Consider the following 27,411-nt stretch of genomic DNA (forward strand, 5'->3'; position numbering starts at 1 on the left):
CACCACCACAGGCTCATTCCCAGCTTCCTCCCAGCAACAGTTTCCCAGTGGGCATTAAGCCAGCCAGGCCTCCCACATCTACCAATGACCTCCTAGGCCCCTAGGCCTGCAATCTTTCCGGACAAGAACCTGAATATTCCTCCTAACAGCCCCAGGCGGTAGGCAGGACTCAAAAGCTCTGGGGTCCTCACAGAGGAAATACTCAAGTGTTTGTTGAATCAGTAGTTTCAATAAAATGTCACCCAGGCTGCACAGGATGCAGCCGATGCCGGGTCCAGAGATCAGAGCGTCCTTGAGGGCGTCCTCCTCTCCCCTCCCTTTCCCTCTGTCTAGCGCAGATGGCGGTGGCAGCCCGTGATTGCTGCATGAATCGACAAACATATGAATAAATTAAAACAAACAAACACAAAAGCTCCCCATGGACAAATCAGATTCTGTTCCAAAGCTTTATTTAGGAGTTTCTAATTACAAAATTCAAAATTCTTTCCGTAAGGCAGGCTTCTACTCTGATGTTGCTTCCATTGCTGAACCTGAATAAAATATCGCAAGCTCTTTCTTTTTAAAAGCAAGTTTGAATTTAATCTGTTAAACAGAACCAGGTTCCAGTAGAGTTTTCTCATCTCCTCCCCTGCGGCTATATATCCTGTGTCCACAAACAGAGGATGAAAAGGGAAAAAATTCATTTGAAAGTATATTCTTTGCATGAAAGAAAAAAAAAATAAAGAAGTCTTAATGGTTTTGCCCAACTTGTTTTTGGGAGAGTTGACGGAATTGATTTTTTTTTTCTAATTTTCTATGAACAGTTTTATGTGTCTACATAGTTTCATCCCCCTGCAATTAGAAGTATCACCAAGTTCTTTACCAATTATACAGCAAAGAAATTATATCAGTATATAATGCCACAGATTGTGACAATTCAAAATTAAATAGCAGCTTGCCGTACTGAAAAGTGTAACAGGAAGGAAAGCACTGTCAAGTGAGCTCATCTGGCTTATTATAGACACCAGGCCGTCAAAGTTTCCATGCTATAGCAACAGCGGGAGAAACCAGCAGCTAAGATAATGGGATGTACACATAGCAAACAAGAACCTTAAAGGTTCCAGTGCTGGTGGGCAAACCCACGTTTCATTTCCTTGTAGCTGATTCGGTTCAGCATGGACTTGGCTTCCTCCCCACATGTCCTCTGAGGTCATCATACCCTGTTAATTTTCTTCTAATATTACGTTAATGAATCGGAGGCCGGCAAGTACTCAAATGTCCCAAACTCATTAGAAAACTGTTTGCTGCCAGTGCAAATGGTGTAGGTCCTGCTTGCTGCTGACATGGTTCCTGGCATTGGAAAGCAGGGAAATGTGCTCATCGGAGTGGAATTTTTTATTTCCATACACGGCTGATCTGTGGGGTGGGAGTGGGAATCCATTCTCTTACTAGCCTCTATTCTTCAAAATATGTTATGTATTTTGTACGAATATACTTTGCAGACTCTTCCCACTTTACGAGTGGGTTGCTCCCTGATATGTTAACTGATTTCTGTCAACTTCTAGCACATTCTGGAGAATTTGGTCTCTTCTTTGGCCCTGGATTCACATGGTGGAATGGAATAGTTGAATAGACAATACCTAGAGGACAGGGAGCCGGCACTTCCGAGCACCTGCAATATGCCAGGTTCATGGCCAGATACTCTCCACACGCAAACCATGAAGCAGCTGTCACTGTGCCTCTGTATGGGGGAAGGCCTGAGGCATTAAGAACCCGAGTTAACATTCCACCAAGTATGGCCCATGAGGTTCAGAGATCAGAATCCCCTGGAAACTTCTACAGTGCAGATCCCTAGGCCCTACAAAAAAACAACTTAATCAAAATATCCGGCAAGGAGCCTTGGAGTCTGAACTTGAACTAGCCCAGGTGATTCTCACATGCTGAAGTTTTATTGAGTGGATCACTTGACCAAGGTCATTCTGGGCGGGAGAGAGCAGAGGCAGGATTCCCACGTCGGTGTGTAGAGACTACAATCTGTATCTTTGCTGTGCCTGAACCCCCTTATAGCTCTAACAGTCTTTTTTTTTCTAAGGTTTTATTTATTTATTTGTCAAAGAGAAAGAGAGAGAGAGAGAGAGCACGCACAAGCAGGGGGAATGGCAGACAGAGGGACAAGCAGGCTCCCCGCTGAGCAAGGAACCTGATGAGGGACTCGATCCCAGGACCCCGGGATCGTGACCTGAGCCAAAGGCAGACGCTTGACCGACTGAGCCACCCAGGCATCCCTAGCTCAAACATTCTAACATTTAATTAATATAACCAACTTTTGATATTATAGTAATAATAATGATAGTTAGCTTTTTGAGTGTTTACTGTATGCCAAGACCGAGTTAAATATTTAACACACATTACCTCAGTAATCCTCACAATACTCCGTTAGGGTCAGTGTTATTTCCAGTTTACGCATCTAGAAATTGAGACTTGAGGAAATTATTTTAACCCACATCCATCTGAGACAGAGGTGGTGTTAAGAATTGGGTTGAGAAACTCAATCTAGTCAAAACAAGGTGCAAATGCAACCTTAGCACACATCCCCTTGCCCTCTCTCCCAAATAGACAGCCACCCCTAACCCCATCCAGTATGGAAGTTCTGGAGCCTTCACTGGCCTGACTGGAAAACTTATGTCCTTAATCATTATGTTGTACAGCTACAAACCTTGGACAACCATTTCTTTTTAGCATTAAAAAAAGGCATAATTCAGTTCAACTATCTCATTTCAATTCATTTCCACCAAATGTTTATGGAACGCCTAATATGTAATAGGCATGTGCTGAGCCCTGTAGAAGAAGAGGAGGTAGAGTTTTGTGTCCCTGAACCTCACTACCTAATGAGATAGGGAAGTACAGTTAAAAAGCACTGTAAACAACATTGCAAAACACAAAAAAAGAACAAAGAGGGAATGGCTAATTTTACTGCTTACGGGCCAGCATCTATCTTTCTCTCCATCATTCTCCCTTGCTCTAAGCTACTAGAAGAATGGACCAAAGACCAGCCACAATAAAAGGCAAGTGATGGTGCTGAGCACAGTGGAAAAAAGATCGGACCCCAAGGAAGGCACTGAAAAGGAGGTAGGGTAGAAGTTTCTCCATTGGGCTCTTCCCAGCTCTGTAGGGCAAATGCTCTGATCCCTTTTCCAGAGAGTTCTGACTCCCATTTGAGAAAAATTGCTCCATGTGATACCATTTCTCTATTTTCCTCGAGAGTCATAGTTATTACATAACTCAAAGCTTATTGTCCATGTGGCAAAATATGCCCAAAAGTCTATACATTGTCCATATTTGCAGCATATAGACAAATATCATATACTTCAGTTTTAAAAGTATAATGCCTTACTTTGAGCCCCAGTAGTTACTATCCAAAGTTTGCTAGATCAAAGAAGTAACTTTTAAATGTTCCAAGACCCATTCTGCTACAATAAAGAAAAAAAGCTAGTGAAGGAAAAAATGCTTCTCTCACTGGTCCTAACTCATTGTGAACAGGCCATCTGGTAAATGACTATGTTTTACTGTCAGCATTTCTTAAGACCTTTGCTTTCTCTTCCTTCTACTTTTCCTTTCTTTCTGTTGTGCCCTCCCCCTACAGCTTCTGTCAGGGAACACCACCCAAATAAGTGGGCAGAGCATCCACAATCGGCTCCCAGAATATACTGATTTCTATGTGGCCCACTATCTCAAAGTTGTTGCTTTAAGTACTTCCTTGTTATTTGTGCTGGTTGAAGACCAAGTACTATTAACTGATATTTATCAAGTGTTATAAAGTAATGACGAGAATTCTGGAATTCCAACCTCCGGTCTAACATTTTACATGACTTGCAAGTCATCATTGTATCCTAACAAGTAAAAAGCTGAACAAAGTGAAAATCGGCAAAATCTTCTTAGATCTGTCAGAAAATTGAGGTCACAAGACAGACTATTGTCCCCCAAATTAGAAAGAGACAGGTAGATACAGAGAGTCTGTTTACTGGAGCAGAGACTTACTAGTAGAAATCCCTGTGGAAATCAGTAGCAGGGTAGGAAAACCTGAACTATTGTTGACAAATTGCTGGAGGCTCAGAGTGGACAAATCTGACAGCTCAGTGTTAGGGGCATGTGCTCACATTTCTATGAGTTTATCTTCAGGAGCTCTACCAGGTTCTCACAGTGAATATTCGAGAAAAATCTCGTCAAGCTTCCCATCGGAGAGGGAAAAGGTAACCATTTTTAAATACACCAAAGCATTCTCTTCTTAACAAAGTCTAACCTCAGGAGAAAGTGTTTTATCAGAGACCAACTTATTGGGTTTTTATCATAACCTAACAGACTTGGGAGTAAAAGATACCCAACTCTAGCCCCCTCTAGCCATCCTGTCCCATTGAAGATGGAGTGGGGATGGGGGTGAAGGATCAGGTACTGAAAAACACTTCTGAAGTTCACAGTCTCACTAAAAGACTGAGATCCAATCATATGACTATAGAATGTTTCCCCTCCTCCACACCTCACCACCACAATACTAAAGGCCAATTTACAGAACTCCCTTTTACCCAGTACATCATGCCTGGCTTTCAACCAAAAAATTACAGGGCATAATAAAAGGCAGGCAACAGTTTGAAGAGAGAGGGCAAGCACCAGAACCAGATTCAGATATGGCAGAAATACTGGAATTATCAGACCAGGAATTTAAAACAACTATGATTAATATGCTAAAAACTCTAATGGGAAAGGTAGACAACATGCAAGAACAGATGGGTAATGTAAGCATAGAGAGGGAAATTCTAGGAAAGAATCAAGAAGAAATGCTAGAGATCAAAAACAATGGAAGAGAAATGAAGAATGCCTATGAAGGGGTCATTAGTAGACTGGACATGGCTGAGGAATGAATCTCTGAGGCTGAAGGTATGTTAATGAAAACCTCCAAAACTGAAAAGCAAGAAAGAGAAAAAAGAGTAAAAATAAAGGAACAGGATATTCAAGGACTGTGGGAAAACTACACAAGGTGTAACATATGTATAATGGGAATACCAGAAGGAAAAGAGAGAAAGAAAGAAGCAGGAGGAATATTTGAAGCAATGATGGTTGAAAATTTCTCCAAACTAATGTCAGACAGCAAACCACAGATCCAGGAATCTCAGAGAACACCACCAAGTAGAATAAATGCCCCAGAACGACACCTAAGCATATCATATTCAAACTGCAAAAAATCAAAGATAAAGAAAATGTCTTTAAAGAAGCCAGAGAGAGGGGCGCCTGGGTGGCTCAGTTGGTTAAGCGACTGCCTTCGGCTCAGGTCATGATCCTGGAGTCCCGGGATCGAGTCCCGCATCGGGCTCCCTGCTCAGCGGGGAGTCTGCTTCTCCCTCTGACCCTCCTCCCTCTCATGCTCTCTGTCTCTCATTCTCTCTCTCTCAAATAAATAAATAAATTCTTTAAAAAAAAAAAAAGCCAGAGAGAAAACAGCTTACTTATAGAGGAGCAAAGGTTAGAATTACATCTAATTTCTTCTAGAAACCATGTAAGAAAGAAAATAGGGGAGTGAAATATTTAAAGGTGTTCAAAGGGAAAAAACTCACCAACCTAAAATTCTATATCTTGTGAAATTATCCTTTGGTAGAGGGGTGCCTGGGTGGCTCAGTCATTCAGCTCAGGTCATGATCCTGTGGTCCTGGGATCCAGCCCCACATTGGGCTTCTTGTTCAGTGGGGAGCCTGTTTCTCCCTCTGCCTGCTCCCCCTACTTGTGCTCTCTCTCTCTCTCACTGTCAAATAAATAAATAAAATCTTTTTTAAAAAAAAGAGAGAAGAAAATGATGGAGAAACAAAATATTGACAAACAAAAAAATGAGAGAACTTGTTACCAGTAGACCTGCCTTACAAGAGATATTCAAAGAAGTTCTTCAGAGAGAAAGAAAATGATATAGGTCAGAAACTCAGATCTACATAAAGAAAGGAAGGATTTTAGAGAAGAAGTAAGTGAAAGTAAAAACTTTTATTTTTTATCTTTATCTAACAAATAACCATTTGTTCAAAATAATAATAGCCACAACATATTTGATGATTATAACATATATAAGTGAAATGACTGTCAGCAATGATACATGGGACTGGAGGGAAGAATTAGGAATACTTTCTTATTGTACGGTACTTGCACTACCTCAGAAGCAGTATAGTATTATTTAAAAGTGGACTCAGATTAGCTGCAAATGTATATTGCAAACTCTAGAGAAGCCACTATAAAAGTACACGAAGAGGTATAATTGCTGTGCTAAGAATGAAGAGAATATGAAATCACATAAAATAATTAAAACCACAAAAATCATATGAAGAGTGTAAAACAAGATTAGGAACAAAGGACAAGGACAATAAATAGAAAACAGTAACAAATACAGTAGATATTAATCCAACAATGTTAGCAATCACTTTAAACATTGGTGATCTAAATACACAGAACAAAATCTTTTAAAATAAACAAACAAACAAACAAAACAGAGATTGTCAGTGTGGATCAAAAAATAAGACCCAACTGTATGTTGTCTATAAGAAATTCACTTTAAATATAAAAATACATATAAATAGAATAATGGAGAAAAACATAACATGCTAACACTAAGCAAAAGAAAGCTGGAGTAGCTATATTAATCTCAGACAGAGCAGACTTCAGAGCAAGGAAAAGTGATCAGGATTAAAGAAGGACATTACTTAATGATGAAAGGGTCAACACTCCAAGAAGATTTAACAATCCTTAGTGTGTATGTTCCTAACAACAGAATGTCAAACTACATGAGGTAAAAACAGAATTGCAAGGAGAAATAGATGAATCCACAATCACAGTTGGAGAATTCAAACCCTCTCTCTCAAAAATGCACAGATCCAGGAGGCGGAAAATCAGTAAGGACATAGTTGAACTCAACAACACCATCAACCAATGGGATATAATTGACATCTATAGACTACTTCACACAACAAGCTCACGGAACATTCACCAAGACAGACCACACTCTGAGCCATAAGACACACTTTAACAAATTTTAAAAATAGAAATCATACAATGTCTGCTCTCAGACCACAATAAAATTAAACTAAAAATCAAAAACAGGAAGATAACTGGAAAATCCCAAAATACGTAAAGAAGACTAGCTACAGACTAGGAGAAAATATTTGTAAAAAATATATCTGATAACAGACTGTTACCCAAAATATTTTTAAAAACTCTTAAAATTCAATGAGAAAATAAACAACCCAATTAAAAAATAGACAAAAGATCTGAACAGACATCTCACCAAAGATGTACATACGGCAAATAAGCATATTAAAGGACACTCAGTATCATATGCCATTAGGGAATTGCAAATTAAAACAGCAATAAAATACCATCACACTAGAACAGCAAAAATCAAAAACACTGACAACCCCAAATGCTGGTGAGGATGTAGAGCAACAGGAACTCTCATTCATTGCTGAGAGGAATGCAAAATGCCACTTTGGAAGGCAGTTTGGCAGTTTCCTATAAAACAAACCATAATCTAACCATTTGATAGAGCAGTCACGGTCCTTGGTATTTACTCAAATGACTGAAAACATACCCACACAAAAACCTGCACACAAAATCACCATTTGATCCAACAATTCCGCTTCTGGGTATATGCCTCCCAAAATTAAAAGTACAGTCTTGAAGACATATATGTGTGCCCAGGTTCATAGCAGCATTATTCACAATAGCTAAAATATGGAAGCAACCCAAGCGTCTATTAGTGGATGAGTGGATTAACAAAATGTGGTATATATACCTTACCTTCTTTATCCATCCGTCTATCAAATGGGCACTTGGGTTGCTTCCTTATCTTGGCTATTGTAAATAAATGGAAGCAACCCAAGTATCCACTGATAGATGAATATCCAAGATGTGACATATATATATACTATGGAATATTACTCAGCCATAAAAAAGAGTGAAATATTGCCATTTGCAACAACAATATGGATGGACCTAGAGGGTATAATGCTAAGTGAAATAAGTGAGAGAAAGACAAAATACCGCATGATTTCACTCATATGTGGAATTTAAGAAACAAAGCAAACAAAGAAAGAAAAAAGACAAACCAAAAAAACAGACTTAAATATAGAGAACAAAATGGTGGCTGCTGAGGGTAGGGGGGTGAGGAGTATGGGTGAAATAGGTAAAGGGAATTAAGAGTACACTTATCTTGATGAGCACTGAGAAATGTATATATAGAACTGTTGAATCACTATATTGTACACCTGAAATGAATACAACACCATATGGCATTTATACTTGAATTTTAAAAATGTAGTCCATGCATACAATGGAATATTATTTAGCCTTAAAAAGAAAGGAAATTCTGACATCTACTACAACATGGATGGACCTTAAGGACATGATGCTAAGGAAAATATGCCAGACACAAAGAAGCAAGTACTGTACAATTCTGCTTATAAGAAGTTTTTAGTGTAGTCAAACTCATAGAAAGTAGACTGGTGTCAGGGTCTTGGGGACAAGGAACAGGATTTACTATTTAAAGGGTAGAGTTTCAGCTTGGCAAGGTGAAAATAGTTTTAAAGATGGATGGTGGGGACATTTGCACAATAATATGAATGTACTTAATACCACGTAACTATACATTTAAAAATAGCTAAGATGGTAAATTTTAGGGGCGACTGGGTGGCTCAGTCGTTAAGCGTCTGCCTTCGGCTCAGGTCATGATCCCAGGGTCCTGGGATCGAGCCCCGCATCGGGCTCCCTGCTCAGCAGGAAGCCTGCTTCTCCCTCTCCCACTCCCCCTGCTTGTGTTCCCTCTCTCCCTGTGTCTCTGTCAAATAAATAAATAAAATCTTGGAAAAAAAAGATGGTAAATTTTATGTTATGTGGATTTTGCCACAATAAAAACAAATAAATAAAACTTATACACACACATTTATATCAGCTTTATTCACAATTACCAAAACCTGTAAGCAACCAAGATGTCTTTCAGTAGGTGAATGGATATACTGTGGTACATCAAGACAATGGAATATTATTGAGCATTAAAAAGAAATGGGCCATCAAGCCATGAAAAAGACATGGAAGAAACCACAATGCATATTAGTAAGTGAAAAAGCCAATCTGAAAAGGCTACATACTCAATGATTCCAAGTATATGACATTCTGGAAAAGCTTTGGACTTATGGAGGCAGTTAAAAAAAAAATCAGTGGTTGCTAAGGATAAGGGGCAAAGGAGAAAATGAATAGGTGCGACACGGAGGATTTTTAGAGCAGTATGATTATTCTGTGTGATTCTGTAACAGTGAATACATGTCATTATACATTTGTTAAAACCTATACAATATATGACACCAAGAGTGAATCCTATTGAAACTATGAACTTTGGGTGATAATCGTATGTCAATGTTGCTTCATCAGTTATAACAAATATGCCTCTGGTGGGGGATATTGCTACTGGAGGGGGGGCTGTGCTTGTGGGGAGGAGGGAGTGCATGGGAAATCTCTGCTTTGTGCTCAATTTTGCCATGAACCTAACATTGCTCTAAAAAAATAGTTTATTTTGAAAAGTAATGAGGAGATAAAGCAAATGTTCTATCTGTAACTGGAAAGTTATGAAATATTTTATCCTGTTTCTCTTGGACCTCATTACAGCAATTCACAACATGTATTGTGGGAGGAACTCTCTCTTCCCTTGACCTTTGTAAGTAAGACACCATCCTGGTTCTCTGCCTCACGCTGTTCAGGCACCTTCTCCGCCTTTGTTCACTGATGCTTCTTCTTTTGTAGTTGGCTGTAGGCATAGCCCTGAAACACTCTCCTGAGCCACTCTTCTCTCCAAACCTCCTCCCTCAGGGAGCACACTGACTTGATTTTCAGTTACAGTGACCCACATGTGGATGACCCCCACCCCCCACCCCAGGCACCACTCAGCTCTGAGCTGTGGCCAGGAGCCACCACCAGAGCCTGACAGACGTTCCTCCAGGAATAGCTCCTCTCACCTCCACTTGCCACATCACAAGCTCCTTGCTTTGTCTTCAAAACTAGCATCTATGCCGGCCTCGAAGTGCATGGTTCTGTCTCCCATGCTTGGAGTTGCCTCTAACTCCTTCCCTCCTGACCTCCACATCTAATTAGCCACCAAGTTCTGGGCATCCTTCCATGGGTTCTTACCCTCCAACCCCATTGTCACCACGAGAAGACAGCTCTCTTGGCCCTCCGTCTGGCATTTTGCCATTATCTTCCTCCACCCGTGCTTTAATCTGTAGCCAAATCTGTCGCCTTTAAAGTGTCTTTCTGTGCAGGTTCCCCTCTGGGTCTGGAAGCCTGTGTGTTAGGATCCTTGCCCTGAACTGCATTGCCCACAGAGATCTCCCACGGCTGAACCCCTGAGACCCCATCACTTAGCCCTCTCGTCTGGCATCTGCCATAAACTGCCTTCAAGTTTTAGTTATCTTCTTACCTGTGTCTGCACGCCCTTACCTAGAGTTTAACCAGAGTTGGCAGAACAGGTGTTTGTGGGTGATCTGAAAATGCCTGTAAATACAGGTAAGGCAGCAACCTGCAGCACCCCCGGGAGCCCTGGTAGCTCTCTTTTCCCGGTGACCGTAAGTAACTGTTGAGAGGGTGTTGTAACCAATGCTAATGAGGATGGACCAAACGTAAACTCGCAGACCAGTCAGGCCGGAGGAGGCCTGAGTTCCTATGGATTATTGTCCGTTGTCCTCTCCTGTTCATTTCTTCATTTCCCCCAATGGCCGGCCCTAACCCACGCACTGTCCATGCACTGTCCGTGCAGCCCGACCCTAACAAGTGTTTGCCTTACAGCCTCCATCTCGCTCTTCCATTTGGTCAGTGTCTCCTGTACACCCGGAGGCCACGCCATCTGCTGCCCCCCCCACCAGCCCCCGCCAGCCTCCACCTCATGTAATTCTATTCTGTTGGCTTCAGTCTTCCCAACCCCCAGACATGCTAGATAATACATCTGTGCTCTCGACTGTGAACTTTTTCAACCTTCAAAATTACACCTATGTGCACCCAGAAAGTTGTGGGACAACAACTTGTGGACAAGGAAAGACCTTGTCCTCCAAGCCCTTGTCCTGACGGAGGTGTTGGTCTCCCAGGTAGCCTTCATTTTAAGAATCTGTGCACTTGTATATATTTCCTCACTATCTTTTTTGCTAGTTTGTTTGTTTGCTTGTTCAAAATACAATTATCATTTTATTTCATTTTTATTAATTTTATTATTTTTTAAGATTTTATTTATTTGTCAGAGAGAGCGAGCACAAGCAGGGGGAGCAGCAGGCAGAGGGAGAAGCAGTCTCCCCACTGAGCAGGGAGCCCAATGCAGGACTCAATCCCAGGACCCTGGGATCATGACCTGAGCTGAAGGCAGACGCTTAACTGACAGAGCCACCCAGGCATCCCTACCATTTTACTATTTTTAAAGTATACAGTTACCATGTCAAAAAAGAGACATGTGTTAAAATGGCATTAGTAACTATCTGTGAAAGGCAGATTTACCAGTGATTTTTTTTTCTTCTTTTTTCTATTTTTAAACTTCCCCTACTCATGGAAGTGTGGCCCCACCAGATTCATAAAAACAATAAAAATCCAAATCAGAGGATTGGAAAGCATAACGTTCCTATGGGTGCTAAGTACAGACTGTTTTAACAATATCTCCTAAAGTTCTAACATAGCATGATTCTTAAATGCTTGTTCTTAGAGGACAGATCAAGGTGAAAAGTCTCATCCTCATCTCACAGCACATTCTAATTATCAACCTGTCGCCCTCCCCAGATTGAGGCCACGCTTGGTTCAGACATCATGTTCCATCCAAGGCATGGCCCCTAAAACCTCTCTCCTTCTCTGGGCTTCGGCTGTGAGGTGAGCCTTCCCTACAATTCAGAGGAGTTGCCCATCTCTGTTGGGTGAGGAAGTCCCTACTAGAATTTCAAAATACTTTGCTGGGCTTCAGTAAATTCGCTAGATGTCCAATTTCACACATTTCAATCCGAGGCATTTGGAAACCTGGAAGTCACTGGCCCTTCTCTCCAAGAAGGGAGAGAAGTACTTAACACTCGTGGGGTGCCGACTCGCTCGAGTTCAGGCTGCAGCACCAGTGAAACAGGGAGCTCGGGGGTTGGCGCTGAGGATGTGATCAGCGATCTCCGCTCAACCCTCCTGGCCCGGGCATAACGCTCCGACTCATTTCAGCAGTTTTCCAGCTGAGCACCGACGGTGCAATTATTTGTTAAAAGCCTTTCTGTCACTTCCCTCCCACAACTGTTTGGAATCCACCCAGTCCCGCACGACTCTATTAGTGGTACTTTTCTCTGAGTCCCTGTAAATTCATCCCTCAATGTGTTTCTTTGATATTCAGATACATGAACAGCATCCCCAAGCTCCGCCAGAAGACAATTTCTCTTGAATGCGTACTGTAGCTCATTCACCCATGGACTTGCCTTCTTGCCTTGTAATTTTCAAGGATCATATTCAACCCTGTCTTTTACCCTTGAACTCGCAGGGCCTCCTCTTAAGAGTTGCCACACACAGGTTGCCCAGCTTCCGCCAACCAGCATTTGGCTTTCTGATTGGTTCTGCTTGTGCCCTGATGGGGCGTGGGGAGCACGTGGTGGTGAACCTGCCCTGCTGCCACGGTCCCACCTTCTAGCCTGTTTTAGGTTCCCAGTTAGACCCTGGTTTCATCTTCTCAGGGCCCCAAGGCTAAGAGGGCTTCAAAGTGCCACCTCCCAGGTCTTCATCACCGTATTCCTACCGGCTTAATGTACACACACAAACACACACCCCACACCCCACACAAATACCACACACACACACTTCATAATGTTATTCCATGGGAGAGATGTAAAATCAAGCTGTTAGAAGGAATGACCGCAAAAGGTTTTCTGGATCATTCCCCAGCCTTTGTTGATTCTCTCATTCATTCACTCGTTCCCTCACTCATTTATTCAGCCACTTGTTTATTCATGCCTTCACTCATTCATTCATTTAGTCATTGAACAAAACGGTATTTGTTCAACATGGTTTTGGGCCCTGAGGATTCAAAAACAGTGAAACCAAGATCTTTAATGTGGTAGACACTCATTGTCTGGTTTTGTGTTTTGTTTGGATTGGGGAACAGTATGCACTCCCCCTTTTGCTGACAACAGCTCGTAGCTCTCCTTTTGGTGAGCCACTTGCCCCTCATTTACTGTCCACAGGGTTTCAAAGGGCGGCTGACGAAAGCCCCTGCCCCAGCCCATGACCCAGGAGCTCTGCCCAATCAGAGACACCGCAATTAATCTAGAGCAGTGCTTCTCAAACATTTTGAGCTCAAGACCACTTAAACTCTCAAAAATTGTGGAGGACCCCAAGAGCTTTGGTGTATGTGAGCTGTATTTATATTTACCACATTTGACATTTAAAACTACCACACTTGACAATTAAAACAGGGAATTTTTACATGTTTTTATTGTACTGACCCAAGAGTCACATGCAGAGTAGCCATGGGGCAGGGATGGAGGCCATGCTTGGGCCCAATGGTATGTCCTCTCTCTTGCCAAGGCTGATCTGACTACTGCCACTGCTGAATGAAACCCTACAAAACAAACCAACACTGGGCCCCAAAAAGGCACCTTTCCTCAAGAAGACTGACGAGCAGCTCCTTGGTGATAAAATGGCTATATGGGACCCCTTCCACCCTGGAAAGCGTGTGACTCCTCTTGATAGAATTGACAATATTCTGATACGGGTTTGCTTTTCTCACAGGAACTCAACCAGCACTACTATCTGAAGGCTCTAGAGTGTTTGCTGATCCACACTCACAACCTACAGAACATTGTAGCCCACATAACATCCAATGGCCTACTTTGCAGCATGAGATATATCGGGGGCACATGAACACAGGACCCACTGGTCTCTTATACCATATCAGAGGGAAGTGCTGGCCTAACAGAAAGACAGAATTATCTGCTGAAGGTACATCTGAGAAGCCAACTGGGACATAATACCCTGCATGGATGGGGTACATCCTACAGAACACAGTATATATGCTGAACCAGGGACCAGTATAGTTCTTTGTCCCGAGTAGGAAAAATGCACGGGCCCGGGAACCACATGTGGGAGCAGGATTGGCCCCACTTATCACCAGGTGGGAAAGTTTGTCTTCTATCCCCGAATCTCTGAACTCTGTAGGTTAACAGGTTCTGGTTCTCAAAGGGGGATAGACCTACAGGGGGACCCAGCAAGAATCCCACTTAACTTTCAGCTACATCTGCCACCAGGGCACTTTGGACACATTAGGCCACAGCAGGCAAGAGGAGGATCCCCATTGCATCCTCAGTGCAGTAGGGACTTTGGAAGACTTTAGAAGAGTGATTAAAGCCATGACCTTGGACGAACAAATTCAAGGAAACTGTAGGCAAGGTGATTTGTCCTCAAAGTCCATTGGAAAAGGGATGGCATCACCTTCCTCCTGGCAGTGAGGCCTTCTTTTAGAGCCTAAATCCTGCATGATGTCATATAATGATTTCTTCTCTGGCTCTAACTAATATAAAGCACTTTGCATTCTTGATGATATTAACTCCTCCTCAATCTTTTAGGATAAAATAATCTCCAATTCCTTTATTTTTAGCTCACAAGATCAAAATTTTATTTTGAAAAACATACCTAGATAAGTAAAAAATTAATTCCAGGAGTCTACTGCAGCCTTCCAGGAACCAGTGAGGTTCAACAGGTCATAGGCACTGCCTGGGAGACCTTTTTTTTTTCCAGTCAATGTTCTGGTCAACAACCAGCACAGATGGTCAGCTTTTCCCAGGGCCACCCTTTGCAGAATGGGTGCATGATTTTATGATTTCAAACTTGGAAAAGAGCAAGGATTATGTGTCCCCTTAAAAAACAAAACCAAGCATCTTAGGAAGCTAGCCTCCCCCCCACACACACACCTTTGCGAGGACCATGTGCTGTGTATCCATCTGAATGTATTTGAGAATGCGAGGGTAGCAGTCAACGTATCACCACAGAGTGGACCACATGCTGAACCAGAGGCCTGGATTCAAATCCCAGCATGCCTTAAGTGTGTGACCTGGGTCAGTAAGCCTTCTCTGTGTTAGGTGCTCTTTACAAAACGAAAGGATTCGTCTAAATGACAGTGGTGGTCTCTTGAAGTCAAGAAATTCTGTGCTATGGTGTTGCCTTATGACTTCATGTTTCCATGCAGGTTCCCCACCCAATAGTAAATTCTCAAGGAACTGATTCCCCTTTCCCTACCCACATAGCACAGCATACATTTGTCTCTAACAGTGGTTCTCAAATGGTACTGGGTTTAACAATCACCTGTAGAGCTCTCTGGTGGCTTAGAGTTTCATTGACTCTTCAGTTTTTTGTCCGGACATCTGGATTTGGGCTGAGATGAGCCCCCAAAATTTGCATCTGTGACAAGTTTGCCCAGTGATTCTAATGCAGGTGGCGCATCTGCTGTATCCGAGATCTGCTCTTGGACACAGTACCTACAAAGCAGACAAGGTTGAGTGACCAGTAATTCTGGTGTCTCTCATCTCCTCCATTCTAGGCCACAGCTGATTTTGTGGATTTTCCTTCCATACTACTACCTTTTAAAGATTTAGAAAGCATCTCCTTATGATGAATATGTGGTGAGGATTATTATTATTTGAATTAGGAGACAATTCTCATTTGTTCTGATTTGCTGTTCCAACTTTTGATATTATCAAGTACCAGAAAAACAAAATGAATTTTCAATAGCTAAATAATGCCATTTTCTCTCATCTTTTGTTCTCTAAAACACTGACAATCAGAGAAGCATATTTTAAAGGACAGCTAGTATCTGTTCATTTTATTTCAAGTGACATTTCAGCAAAAAATTGAATAATACAGAATCATTTTATTTATCTGGTGTTTTCATAATTAAGTTATAAAAATCATTCCCTCCTCCCCCCCACCAAAAAAAAAAATCATTCCCTTTTGCCTTTAGGTGACTGGGGAGTTGTTTTTTTTGGGGGGGGGGTTCTTTTTTAAACTCAACCTTGAGGGCGCCTGGGTGGCTCAGATGGTTAAGCATCTGCCTTCGGCTCAGGTCATGATCCCAGCGTCCTGGGATCGAGTCCCGCATCGGGCTCCGTGCTCCTTGGGAGCCTGCTTCTCCCCCTGCCTCTCTCTCAATCTCTGTCTCTCATGAATAAATAAATAAAATAAAAATAAATAAATAAATAAATAAACTCAACCTTGAAGGTTCTGCTTCAATATAAAATTTTCCAGTGCCTCATTTGACTACTTTAAAAAGTATAGCGTGTACATCAGTGTTTAGATTTCCACAGCATTAGAGTATTCTGCATGAAAATACAATGAAGTCATAGCAGGAGACAGAAGGGAGTGTTGAAAGCCTGCTTGAGCAGGCTCCCTGGACAAGTCACCTTGCTGTGCGTGGGGGGGGGGGGGGGCACCAAGCCTGGCCTATCCCAGCAGCTTGGGTGGGGCCTCTTGTTGTCAGTCTCCTCCCTCCCTTCACTCAACCGCCCAGGAGCCGGAGAAGCCTTTCCTTACACAAATTGGCTTACATTTCTGTGCTCGGCTGAGTTGTGTCCCCCTACCCCAAATCCCTGTATTGAAGCCCTAACCCGCAGGACCTCAGAATGTGACCATATATGGAGATAGTGTCTTTAAAGAGGTCATTCATTTAAAACGGGGGCATCAGTGTGGCTGGTGGTCTCATGAGGAAAGGCCTTCTTTGTCCTGTGAGGACATAAGAAGACAGCCTTCTTCAAGTGAAGGAGAGAGGTCTCAGGGGAGCAACCTTGCTGACACTTTGATTTGCTGTAGCCTCCAGAACTGTGAGAAAATAAATTTCTCTTGTTTCAGCCCCTCAGTCTGTGGTATTCAATTATGGCAGCCTGAGCCTACTAACACAGCTTCTCTCTCTCCCTCTCCCCGCCCCGCACCCCCTCTCATACACACATCCCACCCCCACTGCCACTCTTCTTACAAACCTCCAAGGGCTCCCATTTCCCTTAGGACTAGGACCCAAACCCTGAAGTCAGCCTTTGAGGCCCACAGGGCCCTGCCAGGCCTCCACTCTGGCCCACACCCACCATCTCTCCTCTCCAGCCACACTGGTCTTCCTGTGACATAGATCCCTCACACCTGAGCACTCCCGAATAAGTTCTTCCTCCACCCAGAACACTCCTTCCCTGACTCCCTTCACCCCCGACTCCCTGACGGTGGTTCCCATTAGCCCTTCCATAGCAGCTCGAACGCTGCTTCTATAGGAACACCATCAGACACGGTCACTACAGCAGACCTGGCTGTAAACTCTCATGGACCCTAGACATTTTCCTCATGGCATGTACAGACATTTTTAAATTGTATACGCATTTACTTGATTCTGTCATTCATGTCCATCTCCCTACTTCATCATGAGCTCTAAGAGGGCGGCAACATGTCTATTTTGCTCCCTGTTGTATTCCCAGGGCCTCCCATAGTAGGTGTTCAATGAATGACCACAGCTTCCACGGTTTATACCCTCTGCTGGTCTTGGGGAAATGGCTGGGTCAGAGGGTACAGTGAACAAGGGAACTAATTAACATTTCTGGGTATAGGAGCTCAGTCAAAGGCATGAAAGGGGACCCTACCACTCACCTCTATTTGCAAGATGATATTCAACTACCAGAACTAGTGATTACTGACTCTGCTTCCTCTCCTGATACAGACACTGACCACCCCAAAGGGCCCTCAGCTGGGCAATGGGAGGCCTTGCATTCACCATGCAAGGCACAGTGTCTGGCTTTGACTTTGATATCATTTCCTATTATCTCTTCCCTGCTAAAAATCAAGGTTCCCAGAATTCTGCATCCTTTCGCCACTTCCTTGCCTTCTGGCCACATGTTCCCCCAGCTTTACCCCTTTCAACTATCCTCTCAGGAAGCAGCTCTTCTTTTGAACTTGGTCAGTACTCTCAAACCTGGTAGAACCTCACAATCACATGTACCCTTTTTAATAACGGCATGCCTGGGCCCTGGGCCCAAAGACTCTGAAGTTCACTTGGAAAGAAAGCTGAGTCTGTCACCATCCCTTCCTAAGTGATGAGCCACCTTACCTTGGACAATCTCAGTATCACAGTAAATTTATTTGAGTGGTTAAACTAGCTTATGCATTTTCCAAACAGTAACCTGGGGATGATACCAAATTTGATCAACACAGCATAAGGTTCTAACTGCATGATAACTAACGTTGGTGCTGTGTGTCCCAGCCGACAGATGCCTTCCCAGCCCACCTCTCATTTGACTCCCCCGACCCCTATGAAGGCAGGAGAGAGGGCATAGCCATCTCCCATATGGGCAAGGAAACTGGGGTGAGTTTCCTGCTCAGGTTACACATTCCCAAATGGCAACTGTGTGCTGGGCACTCTTCTTGGAGCTGGGTGACCACAGCAGTGACCAAAGCAGGTCAGGCCCCCACTCACACCGAGTGTTTTCTGTAGGTAGAGACCCTGCTGGCTGCCCCTTTCAGAACAGGCTCACAAGAGGCCCAAATTGACGGAGGTCATGAAATGGATACTGTGAACATCTCCTTCTGAAAAACATTTCTTTAAAAAGATTATCTTTAGGCTAATACACAAAATACACATTTCCACTAAAACCAAATAACCAGAAACTTATTAAAAGCATAGTTTTGCTACAGCCTTGTAACTCTAGAGGAAAAGAAATATAAAATAGAAAGACCCAAGGGGATTTTCTTTAAGAAAATTTCTAGACCACTTGTCACCTGCGTGCCTTGTGCAAGCCCCTTCACCTCTTCCTGCCTCAGTCTCCTTCCCTGCACCTACCCCGTCGTGTTATTGGAATGAACAAATGAGCTCCACGTCCACAGCCCCCAGGACAGTGTCTGGCACGCTACAAGCCTATCTCTGAAACCCTTACTTCCACACAAATTGTTCTGAAGCCATTTCTCTTCACCCGTTCATCCTGAATTTTATTTTATCTTCTCACGTACTCTTGGGTTGCCTTTCTGCCTTCCCTGAGATTCGCAATCACTCCCAATTTAATATCCACCATGAATTTAATTAAAATTCTGTTAGCATCTACCTCTTCTAGACCATTAATGAGGCTGTTAGATAAAATGTAATAAAGATCCCTTGAGCAGCCCGGCAGACATTGCTATTAATCATTGTTTACTTCTCCACAGCCTGTGTTCATACTTCATGAACATTTCCCAACCCATTTGAATAAACTCACCTAATCTGACTTTGTTTTTCTAAATGGTGTCAAGCACCTTTCAAAAGCCACGGTGCACAGTGCTGCTGAGGGACCCTGCCCTCTCCCCTCCCTGGGCCGGGCACTGCTGGGGGTGGGTCTGAGCGTCTGTGGGCAACGCTGTTCCCGCCTGATCCTCTCGCCCAGCCCTAACACCCTCCCACGCACACAGATGAAAATCTCTCATATTTTACCCTCAAGACATTCTGTCCTTGAAGCTGAACAATCTCCTTTCAAATATCTCCCCAACTATCCTGGAAAGGGTGAGACAGTAACCACATATTGTTAGTAATGTCTTCAAATTACTTCCGGAATGAGGAAATTAACAAATAAAATACATCTCATTTTGAATGAATTCCAGTCTCTGGGCCCACGAGGCCAAGCCACCGTGGCCAGGCTGAGAGCAGCATGTCCGTGTGCACAGGAAGTGAGACAAGAGAAGGGAGGCACCAGGAGGAGAGGGTCACGCTGAACACAATCTCACCTCCTTGGCTTTTTCTGCAGAGCTGACTGATCTAACTATGCTTTCCCCGCAGCCCCCCACGCCCAGCCCAAAATATCTGTCCCAACCCCAGCAGACAGATCGGTTCTGCGTTTATAAACACCTGCTCAACCCATCGCTTCCTTTAGAGTCTGTGAAGTGTTCTGTGTGGTTTAGAGGCACAATTCACGACTTGAAGGCAAATGATCTGGGTTCCAGCCCCGACTTCAGCACTTACCACCAATTTCCTTGCCTTGAACATAAAAATAACAATTGCTACCTCAGAGAGGTGTGGTGAAGATTCACAGAGATTCCATACCATGATGTCAGGCTTCGCTTCAAACCTCACTGCCGCAGGGGAGAAAAAAATCAGATTATATTGTCAAGGAGTTCTTCAGACAACAAAGAGATCGAAATTTGGTGAGTCTGCCAATTTTTGTGCCTTTGGTAGCTTGAGTTTAAAACCACATTCTGGTCCCAAATAAGAGCTAGGAGGACCTGTAAGGTCTTCTGCCCCAATTTCTTCCTTCAGTCAAGAAGCCCCAACAGCCTTGCTACCCGAAGTGTGGTTCTTGGACCAGCAGCACTGGTATCACCTGGGAGCTTGTTAGAAATGCAGAGCCTTAGGCTCCACCCTCGATCTACCCACCCCATCCAAGAATCTGAATTTTGACAAAACGAATCATACACATATTAAAGCTTAAGTGTCATTGTCTTATATATACCCTTCACAGGGGGGCTGAGAATTAATGAAGCCATAGTTTGCGTGTGTGCATGTGGAGGGGATGGTGCCCAGGTCTTAGAGCATTCCAATGTCATAAAACGCCTTTCCAAAAATAGTGAACTTTTAAGGGGGCTATTTTAAAAATGAAGAGATAGCTTGTACATTTGTAAATTCTCACCTTACTCACTTTGACCCTGAACTAAGTCTCTTGATTCTTACCGCCCCCCTTCCGTTCTCTGGGTCACTTGATCTCCCCTGTTTGTTTCCTGATTCCGACTTAAGGAATTGAGCACTGCAATGCTAGGAAGGATTTACACACACACACACACATAATGTTCAACCCAGTTCTGAAGAGGTGAATGTTTGTTCAGCAGCCAGCTCCATAGGTAGAGGTGGGTGTGGGTGATAAACCCACACATACCAGGGCTTATGGATCTGAGAGTCTGAAATTCAACCAAAACCAGGGAGCAGAATACAATCTAGGTTCATCTTTGCTTCCAGTTGTCATACTGCCTTCTGAAAATTAAAGACTGGCCTGCAGATGCCACTGTTCTTGGGTGGAACTTCTTTCACTAAAAGCAGATTCAGGAGACATGAAACTCTCCTCTTCAATCCTTTGAGCCTTTTCCAGGCTTCTCCCCTTCGAGATGCCCAACTATAGAATTCCATGTCCCTGAATCCCTCTAAATTACATACTGTCTTGGACTTAAAAAAAAAAAAAAAAAAAAACCGTATTTCAGAATCATCACAAGTTTCCCAATTAGATTAAAGTTTTCCTAATGGGCAGAGATAATGTCTCGCACAACTTTGGGGAGGCACCAAAGCAACACTTAGAGCCACTGAGCAACTATGTGTCTTGGAAACACAGACTCCCTGAGCCTCGTTTCCTCGACTGTGAAACGGAAATAATCGTAGGGTTATCATGAGAATGAAAAACTAAAAAAAGGATTACACATAGAAAACGCACAAGAAAGACTATTGATTGCTTGGCCATGGAAATCAGATGAGACCTGCACCACCACATCCTTTTCTCTTTTACTGGGGGAGCAAAAAGGTAGCGGAATGGCTGCTCACACAACAAAGCATGGCTCCCAGTGTCCCCAGCATCCATCCGTGACTTTTTCTTTGTACATCTAACAATTTCTATGTGGGGATGAGAAGCCTTGAAAATGACCAGAGAGCTGGCTTAATGTATCCCATGACAAATTCTCATTTTCCTGTCCTCTGAAATGCATGAAAGTCTCCTGCAAAGTGTGGGTTCTTTCCTGTGTGAGAAGAGCATCCGAACGCCAGGGGTCTGGGGGACGCTGACAGAGGATACCTGATGCACACAGTGAAACAAAGGAGATCGAAGGTAATTAGATGCTTCTGAAATACCTACATGTCTTCTGAAAACCGGGAGGAAAACACGGACGGCCTGCAGCTGACAGATTGCATCTTGTTGCCTAGCACTGGCCTGCAGTGACTGGGAGCTGCTAGGCAACCCATCCTCCTGGGCTCGGTGATCCGGCAAACACCAGGCAGATGCTGCCCCTCCGCTGCCACGTTGCCCCTCCCAATTTTCTCGTCTGTAAGATTCACACCTGATTAATGTTTCCTCTGGACGTGTTTCTGCTGGGACAGGGCGACGGCGACGTGCAGGATTGCCCGCGCTCAAGTGAGCCTGGCCACCCACCTCTAGAACACCTCTGGGTAGAAAACAAATGACCCTCTACAAATGAAACTGTGTGGAGATGGAAGCCTGAACTCGGGCGTGTAGGGGGACAATCGGAACCGTTCCTTGTAGAAATTATCAAATTACCATCTGCATCCAAGACAGATTGGTCTGGTACTGACTGAAATGCCCTGAGCCAAACTGCAAAGTCATCCAAGTTTATTCTCATCACTCTGAAATATTTGGGGCATGAGGAGGTGCATTTTCCTAGCAGGGAGCTTCTTCCAACTGCTCGCAGGGTTTACACTTTCTGGTAAATCTGCTCAGGTCCTGTGACAGCCGCGTGTAAATATCAATGATTGATAAACTGCTTACTCCCTACTCTCCCCAGAGTATTTACGCTGTTAGGATGTAGGGTAGCATTTCAGGAAGGAGGTAGAGAAAGCAATCTTTCGTCCTCCTTCCTTCCCTCCCTTCCTTTCTGTTTAATGAAAAATTGTAACACAAACGTGTTGACTTGCTTAGCTGAGCTCCATACTCGCTCTTGCTCTCCGGAGACTTGTGATGATAAGATATGAACACTTTCAAACTAATATGGTTAATCGTGCACTATTAAAGAGTTACTCCCTGTAGTTTTCCCTGGTCTCAGGGTTATGAGAGCTTTCTAGATTAATGATATGGTGGTTTTCTTTCCGAGCAGGGCATTGCTATTTTTTCCTTTCCATTGATTCGGTGTTTATAACTTTTCAAAGCATTTCCACATTTTTTTTTATCATGCTGTTCTATAAACCCCTCTGCTCTGGTGCATGTAAGTTAATTACAATGCTTTTATTTAGGAGAGAAAGAGGTTGAAGAAACTGCAGAGCATAGTGGAAATGAATTTCAGTCCACAAACTCAGGTGCGGAGGAAATACCACTCTATTTAGGTCAACTTAAGTCTGAATTAAGGTCTCTCCCAATGGATTGGAAGATACTCTGTAGCAAATTACTGCTGTAGAACCCAGGGGGCTTAAGAACCACCCAGAAAATGGAATGAAGTCCCTTTACCTCTGGTCTTTGGTACTTGCTTTGGTACTCTCAGACCCAAGTTCATGTGGTCTCTTGAAGTTCTTGCCTTCCATCCCACAGGTGAGGCCTAGAATCTTTGCCAAGTTCTGGAGCCTGGAGGTAAGGAGCTGGCACCAGCCCTTGCCTCTGAGGGGCAGCCACTCCTCCACCTTCTGATCGCCATCCCTTCCGATCCTAGACGCAGTCACCTCTCCTCTGCTACCCCCAGGACTGCTCTTCTTCCTAACTGCCCCCGCCGGGCCCCACCTCCACCAATCTTGAGCTGTGTCATTGATGCCTTAGGTTTCCCCAAAATGCAGAAGCAACTATTCTCATAGAACTAGGACAAGGGACTTTCTTTCCACCCTGCTGGAGTTATGCTTTTGTTACATCACTAACACAACTCTTATTGAGGCCACTTAACACCTACATGTGGCCCAAAGCGCTGGTCAATTCTGTGCATTTTTACGTATTCTCTCAGCAGCATCAAGACTGATGGCTCCCTCCATTCACACTGCCTTGTCTGGGCTCCCAGGACACATCCCCGTGGTTCCCTCCCACCTCGTGGCTCACCCTTGTTCATCTCTGTCTCTCTCAGCCTCCTACACCAAACCTCTAAAGTCAGAGTGACCCCAGGTCTGTGGCCTTCTGGGCCTATACTCTCATCTGGGCCTATACACGTTATCTCATCTAGTTCCACAGCCTGGAAGACCATCTATACTACTGACTCTCAAATGTGTGTTTCCAGCCCAGAACTCTTCTATCAGATGCAGACTTATGCATCCAAGTGCCTATTAGCTTCTTGACTCGGATGTCCTGTAGGCATCTCAGAATGAACATGACCAAACCTGCCATCTCACCCCCTTGAGCCTTCTGTCGATTTGATCAGTCCAAAACCCTAAGAGTTATCCTTGAATCCTCACTTTTCTTCATAGTCAATATCTAAACTATTAATAAGTTCTTCAGTTGTACCTGTAAAATAGATCCCGAATCCGATCACTTCTCCCCATCTCCACTGACATAACCCTAACCCAAGCCCCATTATCTCTCACCGAGATTTCTGCAACAGCGCCGCATCTCCTGTGCCCCGAGTCTGTCCTTCACACAACAGGCGTATGATCTTTATAAACAAGATCACGTCACTCCTCTGCTGAAAACTGTCTAGGGGTCTGCCATGATGGTTATCATGAAACTCCAACTCTCTGACCATGACCTAGACCAGTGCCAGGTGTGGATGACTTCCACCTCAGGCCAACAGTCCCCAAACCTTGCTGCTCATCAGAATCACCAGAGGTGCTGCTTTAAGTACACTGCCCATGTGAATTACATGTCAACAAGAGTGTTTTTATTTTTTTTTATTATTTATTTATTTGAGACAGAGAGAATGAGAGACAGAGAGCATGAGAGGGAGGAGGGTCAGAGGGAGAAGCAGACTCCCCGTCGAGCAGGGAGCCCGATGCGGGACTCGATCCCGGGACTCCAGGATCATGACCTGAGCCGAAGGCAGTCGCTTAACCAACTGAGCCACCCAGGCGCCCAACAAGAGTGCTTTTAAAGTGCGCATCCCCACGCTGGACCCACTGAATCAGGACCAAGGGTGGAGTCTCTAGTTCTAACAAGTCCCACACAGTCATACCTACGGTGTGTGAGAACCATTGCATCGGGCGCAATGGAAGGACCTTTGGAAGATGGAAGGGAGCCTTGGGAAGGGGGAGGTTGTGCCAAGCTCTGGGAAGGGAGGAGGGGGCTCTCATTAAGAGAATAGGGTGAAGACAATGTAGACACCACTGTTCGACCCAAAGCTATGGATTAAAAACGAGAACAAATTTATTTCATTTCTGCTAAACTGAGAGCGGTTTCTCCTTCAAAGTGTTGACTCCTTTGCCTGGCTCAAGTCCCGGGATTCAAAAGCTGGGTCTTCACTCAGAAAGCATTGCCAGCTTAGAGGTCACCAATTCTGCATTAGTTCTCCTGGAGAACAGGACATGTCAGCATTTCACACAGCAGGTGACTCTCCTGGCCAATAGGTCTCAGTGAAAAATGGCCACCCCATGTGAAGCTCTCGTTCTGGGAGATGCCTGGACCAATTACTCAGTAACCCTGTGTGCCCTGCACACGGGCCCGGCACAGCCTGGGCAGTAGGGGCTTGTGCTATAGCTAACACAGGATGTGGAGCAGTGGTCTCAGCCTCTTTCCACAGCAGACTTTCAAAACCAAAAACATAGTATGGAACTCCCTCAGACTGTGATTCTTGGGAACCGAAGGCTTAGCAACTTCCTGTATCTCTGTGTAGATGCGGAGAAGTAGGCGGTGTTTTCGTTTTCGGCATATCACAGACCCCGGATCCTGAGCTCTTGCAAATGCCTCGATCCATTCAGTAAGACAGCAACATCTTATCCCTACTAATCTAGACTAGCAACTCACCGACGATTTGATGTATTTTGCTGTATTTTGCTGGATTGTGGTAAAATAAATGTAATGTCAATTTACCAATTTACCATTTTTAGGTGTTCAATGGCACTACCCACATTCACACTTTTGTGTAACCTTCACTAATATCCATCCCCGGAACTTTTCCATCATCCAAACTGAAACACTGTACCTATTAAACAATAACTCCCCACCCCCCTCTACCCCCCAGGCCCTGGTAACATCTATTCTCCTCTCTATCTCTCTGAATTTGACTACTCTAAGTGCCTCCTGGAGTGGAATCATACAATGTTTATCCTTCTGGGTCTGGCTTATTTCACTTAGCATAATGTTTTCAAGGTTTATTTGTGCTGTAGCACACATCAGATTTTCCTTCCTTTCTAAGGCTGAACGAGAGTCCATTGCACGTGTATGCCACATTTTGTTTACCCATTCCTCTGTTGATGGACATTTGGGTTGTTTCCACCTTCTTCTGTGTGAATAATGCTGCTATGAACATTCGTGTACGAATATGTTCAAATCCCTGCTTTCAATTCTTTTGAATATATACCCGGAAGTGAAATTGCTGGATCATATGATAATTCTACTTTAATTTTCATCAATATCCATACTGTTTTCCTTAGCAACAGCACCATTTTATTTTATTTTTTTAATTTTATTATGTTATGTTAGTCACCATACAACCTATCATTGGTTTTTGATGTGGTGATCCACGATTCATTGTTTTCGTATAACACCCAGTGCTCCATGCAGTACGTGCCCTCCTTAATACCCATCACCGGGCTAACCCATCCCCCCTCCCCCCTCCCCTCTAAAACCCTCAGTTTGTTTCTCAGAGTCCATAGTCTCATGGTTCATCTCTCCCTCCAATTTCCCCCCCATTTTTCCTTTCCTTCTCCTAATGTCCTCCATGCTGTTCTTTATGTTCCACAAATAAGTGAAACCATATGATAATTGACTTTCTCTGCTTGATTTATTTCACTTAGCATAATCTCCTCCAGCACCATTTTAAAGTCTTACCAGCAGTGCCCGAGGGTTCCAGTTTCTCCACATTCTCATCAGCACTTGTTATCTTCTGTTTGTTTTTTTAATGGTAGCCATCTTAATGGTGTGAAGTAGTATCTTATTGTGGTTTTGATTTGCGTTTCCCTAATGATTAGTGATGTTGAGCATCTTCTCATGCAATTGCTGGCTATTTGTATGTCGTCTTTGGACATCTGTCTATTCAAGTCCTTTGTCCATTTTTGTATTGCATTGTCCATACTTTTGCTCTTGAGTTCTAGGAGTTTCTTATATATCCTAGATATTAATCCCTTATCAGATATATGGTTTTCAAATGTTATTTTCCATTTTATGGACCATCTTTTCACTTTCTTTATAGTGTCCTTTGACACACAAAGTTTTTAATTTTGATAAAATCTGTTTTATCTATTTTATTTTGGCTGTCTTTGGTATCATAGCCAAGAAATTATCACCAAATCTAATGTCATGAAACTTTTGCCCTATGTTTTCTTCAAAGAGTTTTATAGTTTCGGCTCTTATATTTAGGTCTTCAATCCATTTTGAGTTAAATTTTGTATATGGCATAAAGTAAGGGTCCAACTTCCTTCTTCTGCATATGGACATGCATTTTCCCAACCCCATTTGTTGACAAGCCTGTCCTTTCCCTCACTGAGTGGTGTTGGCACCCCTGTTGAAAATCAATTGATCATATAGGTCACTGACCATTTTTAACCCTGAAAATAATAGCACATCAAGCCTACAATGTGTGTAGCACCTGTTGCATGCCCAGAAGTTT

The 27,411-nt window shown here is 43.5% G+C and overlaps 1 long non-coding RNA gene across 1 annotated transcript in view; it reads right to left on the reverse strand.

The window, feature by feature from the left end:
* Positions 1-328: 328 nt before the first annotated feature.
* The window catches only part of LOC135363845 (uncharacterized), a 40,222-nt gene continuing 13,139 nt past the window's right edge, over positions 329-27,411 (reverse strand). Inside the window, exons 3-4 of the long non-coding RNA XR_010410040.1 lie at positions 5,590-5,770; positions 329-643 (exon numbers count right to left, since the gene is read on the reverse strand). This is a non-coding gene — a long non-coding RNA (uncharacterized LOC135363845). The remainder of the gene's footprint in view (positions 644-5,589; positions 5,771-27,411) is intronic.

The sequence above is a fragment of the Mirounga angustirostris genome, unplaced genomic scaffold, assembly GCF_029215605.1.
Source record: "Mirounga angustirostris isolate CCGP_5_RB_7025 unplaced genomic scaffold, mMirAng1.0.hap1 SCAF_3, whole genome shotgun sequence".
In the NCBI taxonomy this organism is placed as follows: Eukaryota; Metazoa; Chordata; class Mammalia; order Carnivora; family Phocidae; genus Mirounga; species Mirounga angustirostris.